Raw genomic sequence first — 6,861 nt, 5'->3', positions numbered from 1 at the left:
CCTGGGTTCGAGCCCCAGGGCCGGCGAGGGCCTTTCTGTGTGGAGTTTGCATGTTCTGTCCGTGTGGGTTTCCTCCGGTTTCACCCACAGTCCAAAGACATGCAAGTTAGGTTAACCGGTGACTCTAAATTGACCATGAGTGTGAATGGTTGTCTATGTGTCAGCCCTGTGATGACCTGGCGACTTGTCCAGGGTGTACCCTGCCTTTTGCCCATAGTCAGCTGGGATAGGCTCCAGCTTGCCTGCGACCCTCTAGAAAGATAAAGCGGCTAGAGATAATGAAATGAATGAAAAGTTTTATCATACTTCTACATATCTGCTTACAAAAAAAGAATGGCTGGCAAGTCTACAAAAACCCGTAATGCAACTTCGTTGACCACGAGGCCTAGCAGTCCCGGATCATCCCTGGATCAAAATGATAAGCCAACCCCAGCTGACCAGACCATGGCGCTAACCACTCAAGCTTTCAGGCAGGAGTTGCTTCTGTCGCTTCATGAAGGGAGATGTAATTAAGTCGGAGATTAGAAGAGTGCTGGAAAAGGAAATGGAAGGTTTCAGAGCTGACATTACTGTTGTAAGGTCTGAACTGCAATCTTATCAGAACTCGGTTGCTACAGAGTTAGCCACGCTGAAAAATACCACTGGCAAGATGGAGAAGAGTCTGTCAACATGTCCAGATTATATCATTTCTCTTCAACGTGAAGTGGCACACCTCAAGGCTCAGTCGGAATTACTACAAAATAAATATGAAGACTTAGAGTCGAGGTCAAGGAGGAATAACATCAGAATTGCGGGAGTACCGGAGAGCCATGACAGCTCCACTGTCGCCATGTCAACCCTGCTTCAGAGGGCATTCAGCCTAACAGAGGTGCCGGTACTAGATAGATCTCATCGCTCGCTACTACCGGCGCCCAGGCAAGGTGACTGACCGCGCGTAATTGTGGCTCGCATGCACTACTTCCAGGACTGTGCCAACATTCTTTGCCTCGCCAGGGAAAAACAACAGATCAAAGTGGACGGGATGACCATTTCAGTCTACCCAGACTACACAGCACGAGTGGCCAGAGCCCGAGCAGGATACAATGGGGTGAGACAACAACTTCGGGGACCGGAAGGGGTCTGCTTTGGGATCGTCTACCCGGCCTGTCTTCGCATCACACATAACAACCAGGAGCGGATCTTCACGACGCCGGAGGAAGCCCAGACTTATATCAATAAGAACTTTCCTGCATGCAGGAATACTTCTAACAAGTAACTACTGAACTCCTCATATGGAGCCCTGTAGATGCCCTTTAAGTGTCGTTACACTGAATTTTGGAGTGAGTAATATTACCAACCAGTTCGTAGTTCCTTTCTGAGATGACTTTTACTTCTATCCAATGTTAGAAATGTTTTCAGGGCTCCTCTTGTAGATAACTTTATTGCCGCAGTGGCCTGTCATGGGTGTCCTTTACCATTATGATTAGAATTTTTATTTTCTGCCAGCCTTCTGTTTTTGGATGCGTGTATATGTATGTGTGGGTGTACGTATGCTTGTGGAGGACAGGAGTCATGTATGCCCAAGGGTTCTTTCTGTTTTCATCAAAATTGAGTATAACCCCTACTACTGGCAGCATTACCTCCAAATTTAATTTTTTGATACAACACTCCTATGTACATATGAATGAACATGTGTATGTGCATGTGCTCTTATTTTGATTTATTAGGGCCCGAGCACCGTTTGGTGCGAAGACCCTATTGTTTTTTGAAGGATTATTATTATTATTATTATTATTATTATTATTATTATTATTCTGCCACATTTGGCCTTAATTGAGGCATTTCCCATGCATGAAAACTCATGAAATTTGATACACACATCAGTCATTGTCATTGCTACTCAGTTACAGACTTTTGGCCCCGGGTATGGCCCAGGGACTTCATAGCGCCCCTTTTTCCATTTCCCATTTAAATAAATGGGTAGAACTTTGGAATGATGATGTCATAAGGCCATTTGGAGTGGTCATTTTTATCGTACTCCTCCTAGACGGTTCATCAAATTCATGTCAAACTTGGCAAACATGATGCCAAGATATTGCTCAAGTTGAATTGCTAAGGGATTTTTGATATGTTGTAATATGTTGAAATATTATAACATATAATATGCCAAGATATTGCTGAATGTTGAACTTGATATCTTGTAATATGATTCTGATTCTGATACTCTTTCGCCATTATGGGCCTGTCTGGTATAGCACCACCAACTGGCCAAGGAAAGAATAGGGTTTTGAATATGTGTGTTTTGACACATGATGAATTTTAACATGCTCCTCCTAGACGGTTCATGAGATTCATGTGAAATTTGTTATACGTGATGCCAAGATGTCGCTGATATTAAGTTGTGAAGGGATTTTTGATATCTTGTAATATGTTGAAATAGCCTTATGATTTTAATATCTTGCCACATAAACAGGAAATGTGTCAGAAAGCCACAGTGCATTGACTGTATGGTTGGACACTTCTTACTTCAATAGATATTATGATTATTATGATAACCTGATGCCCAATGGGCCTGCCTGTTATAGCACCACCACCTGGCCAAGCAGGAAATGTGCCAGAAATTGGCAATGCCTTAACTGATTGATCTGACACTTTACAAAATATTGTGTATTATGATTGTGATGATATTCAGAAGTGTAATGCAGATGCCTAGCACAGCGCCACCATGTGGCCAAGCAGGAAATGGGGAAAAATGTTCAATTCATTGATGGATTGATCTGAAACTTTACAAAATATTGGATATCATCAAATCAAATCAAATCAAGTTTATTTGTACAGCGCTTTTAACAATAAACATTGTCGCAAAGCAGCTTTACAGAATTTGAACGACTTAAAACATGAGCTAATTTTATCCCTAATCTATCCCCAATGAGCAAGCCTGTGGCGACGGTGGCAAGGAAAAACTCCCTCAGACGACATGAGGAAGAAACCTCGAGAGGAACCAGACTCAAAAGGGAACCCATCCTCATTTGGGCAACAACAGACAGCCTGACTATAATATTAACAGTTTTAACAGGTATAACCCTCAACTGTCCTCATGGGGCCGTCCTTCACAGGAGTGGGGCGATAAAACTCCGACCAGACACAGGGCACCAGGATGGATCAAGCAGGTCCGAGGGGCAGAAGAGGCCAGCATCTCAATCCCAGGATCAACATGTAACTCAGAGGGACAGATGGGGGGGGAGAGAAAGAAAACACGTTGTTAGGTATGCCCTAAAAATGACAAGTATTAGATCTGTGTGGTAGGCTCGCAGAGACGAGAGTCTTTACATCAGGCATGACGCACAATGGCATGTTAATATGGTAAAAAATATATCATGACCTGCTCTGGCTGGATGCTTGATTGGGTGATGGGAGCACACTCCTCAGCAATGATGAGATGCAGATGGGACCCTTAGGCCTGGCCAAGACAATTCAGTTACATTTCACCGGGTCTGGGACATGCGACAGAACGTCTGACGGCCGATTCCCTGCAGGCTACGATAGCCAGTCGAGGTCCCCACCGTCTCCACCAAAAGATTACCTGTTGACTCCATGTAACTCAGAGGGACAGATTTGGGGTGTGGGGGGGGGGAAGAGAAAGAAAACACAGGTGGTTAGGTATGCCCAATGTCACCTGAATAAGTAGGAACAGTATACATATTGCACCGAGTACAAGCAGGGACTCCGGCAACTAACTATGACAGCATAACTAAAAGGAGAGAGCCAGAAGGTAACACAGGCATGAGGGAGCCCCGGGACATAAAGCAGCCAGCCACTGCACCGTCAACAAACTCGAGTGAGCAAGCGAGTGGGGACTGACAGCATCCATACATCCCAGTTTACCAAAACACTCTATGTCTGAGGACCCTCCAGATCTACTCCTTTACCTCATAAACACCATTAACAAAAGGCTTGACTAAACAGATATGTTTTCAGCCTAGACTTAAATGCTGAGACTATGTCTGATTCCCGAACATTACTTGGAAGGCTGTTCCATAACAGTGGGGCTTTGTAAGAAAAGGCTCTGCCCCCTGATGTAGCCTTCACTATACGAGGTACCAGCAGATAGCCTGCACCTTTTGATCTAAGTAGGCGTGGCGGGTCATAGAGGAGCAGAAGTTCACTCAGGTACTGTGGTGCGAGACCATTTAGTGCTTTAAAGGTCAATAGTAGTATTTTATAATCAATACGAAATTTGATTGGGAGCCAATGCAGTGTGGATAAGACAGGCGTGATGTGGTCATATTTTCTAGTTCTAGTAAGGACTCTTGCTGCGGCATTTTGAACTAACTGGAGCTTGTTTATGCACTTATTGGAACATCCAGACAGTAAGGCATTACAATAATCCAACCTGGAGGTAACGAAAGCATGGACTAGTTTTTCTGCATCATGCAATGACATTAAATTTCTTATCTTTGCAATATTTCTGAGATGAAAGAAAGCTATCCAGGTGATGTTATCAATGTGAGTTTCGAATGAAAGACTGGGGTCAATAATCACTCCGAGGTCTTTTACTGCTGCACGTGAAGAAACAGAAAGGCCATCCAGAGTTACTGTGTAATCAGAAAACTTACTTCTAGCTTTATGTGGTCCTAGCACAAGTACTTCAGTCTTGTCAGAGTTAAGCAGAAGGAAATTTACAAGCATCCAGTGTCTAATGTCCCCAACACATTCCTCAATTTTATTAAGCTGGTGTCTCTCATCAGGTTTTGCAGAGACATACAACTGTGTGTCATCAGCATAACAGTGGAAACTAATACAATGTTTACGAATAATATCGCCCAAAGGTAACATATATAGAGAAAAAAGCATCATGAGTCTGATGATATAACATATACAATTCTCTGCACACTCATACACACACAGTCATATGCATATTTATGCATACACACATACACTCTCACAAGTATGCACTCACATGCATACGCAACATCTATGAGCACACTCTCTTTCACACACACACCCTTTCTCTCTCTCTCTCTCTCTCTGACAAACAGACACACACATACACACACACACGCACACACAAAAATAGCGACGCTCCAGTGGAGCACCATACTGAAGAAAAAATGGTAAAGCATCAGTCTGTGAATGGAGGGTGGAGTCAGGGAAGGTATGTAAGTGGCCGAATCACTGCACCTGACGGGAATTAACCTGTGTTTGTGTGTCTTTCCCAGTGACTGTGCCCTATAAGAGGAGAGGGAGAGCAGAGGAAGGGGGCTCTCCCCCAACCAGAACACTTGTGTGTGTGTGTGTGTGTGTGTGTGTGTGTGTGTGTGTGTGTGTGTGAGAATAAACGTACAGCTTAAAAGCTAAAATAAAAGGGTTTTTGCAAACTCATTTCTGGCCTGCCGTGCTTCTGTGCTCCACCCACCTTAACTATTTCTACATGTATGTATAATGGCAGTTTTTGTTTGCATGTTTTGGTTGATGGATCTTTCTCCTAACTTTCTCCTAACGTTTGTAAAGTGGGAACCTCGGGAGAGCTTTTGGAGAACATTCCCTTTTGGTTGTATTAAAGTTCCCCTTACTATTGCAATACAAGAAAACTTTGGAAAACCTGATGACAATGTTCCGGTTGGGTTCTTTGAGCGTTAGTTACAGACATACAGTCAAGAGTGAATTTGAGTAAATAAAAGTCAAATTTGAGGGTTCGATGAGGACATACAATCAGTAGTAAACTGTTATGCAACTTAGCAAGAGTTAACTGCCTTGGTGAATAAATATCATTAAATTCACATTTGTTTGCTCATTGTAGTATCAGCACAATAAGCTGGCATCAAAAGGAGCAACCTGCCAGTAAAACTGCAAATAACATTGGGCAAAATGTCAAGGTTAGTCAAATTTGTACAAACGACAGAACCCTATCCCAGAGAATAATTTGTGAAGATGTAACTTAAAATTTGCATTATTTTTGCAGATGCCCCAAAGGTACAGTGCTGTGCCCAGCCAAAAGTACTGCACTCAGCCATGAGAAGAACCAGAGGGACATCCACCGGAGGGCCTCGGAGGAACTGCGCCCGGCCACGAGAAGCTTGTAAAGTACCGGACACAGACTTGATGACAGGTTCACAAAGGTACTGCCCCAAGCCACTCGAGGACCGCAGAGGTACTTTGCCCAGACAGTACAGAGAGCCTCAAAGGGATGACACCCAGCAATGGGTGGTCCTCAGAGGTCCTGTGGCCATTCCCATTCACCACTGGGCTCTCTCTGGTGGTCCAGTGGCTAGGATTTGGCGCTCTCACCACAACGGCCTGGGTTTGATTCCCGGTCAGGGAAAAGTCTTGGCTTGGGGGTGCTTCCCCCTGACATTATTACTAAAATAACATCAGACGCTCTGTCAGAACAAATGCTTCCTTTGAGCTGGATTCAAACCAGCAACCTAAGGATGGCCATCGTAAGCAACTATAGTCCTCCACTTTTCCAACTGAGCTATCAAAGGATACCCTGCAGTGTGTTTCTGGTGAGTGAGCCGTCAATATATTGAAACCAACAAAGAGACAAAAAGGAGACTACGGCAGGACAAGAGAGCTTATTATGATCAATTGTCAACAGAGGCAGAGAGGGCAGCAAATCGGGGCAAATTGAGTGAAGTTTATAGGATTACAAGAGAACTATCTGGAAGATTTACTATGGACTGTAAACCAGTGAAGGACAAAAATGTTGTGAAAATTATGCAAGAGGAAGAACAACTGAAAAGATGGGCAGAACACTTTATGCAAGAACTAAATAGACCGGAGCCAACGGAAACAACTACCATCAATGAATCCTTTGGAGATACTTTTGACATCAACTGTGACCCACCAACAAAGGAAGCGATAACAGCAGCCATCAACAGA

The 6,861-nt window shown here is 43.8% G+C and overlaps 1 non-coding gene across 1 annotated transcript; it reads right to left on the bottom strand.

The window, feature by feature from the left end:
* Positions 1–6,376: 6,376 nt before the first annotated feature.
* Positions 6,377–6,464, bottom strand: trnay-aua (transfer RNA tyrosine (anticodon AUA)). The gene is given in 2 exon segments: positions 6,377–6,412; positions 6,428–6,464. It is a non-coding gene; the product is annotated as a tRNA-Tyr (tRNA).
* Between the last annotated feature and the right edge of the window lie 397 nt (positions 6,465–6,861).

This window comes from Neoarius graeffei, chromosome 19 (assembly GCF_027579695.1).
Source record: "Neoarius graeffei isolate fNeoGra1 chromosome 19, fNeoGra1.pri, whole genome shotgun sequence".
Lineage (NCBI taxonomy): Eukaryota > Metazoa > Chordata > Actinopteri > Siluriformes > Ariidae > Neoarius > Neoarius graeffei.
The sequence above is the reverse complement of the archived record's forward strand: the minus strand, read 5'-3'. Positions and strand labels throughout refer to the sequence as shown.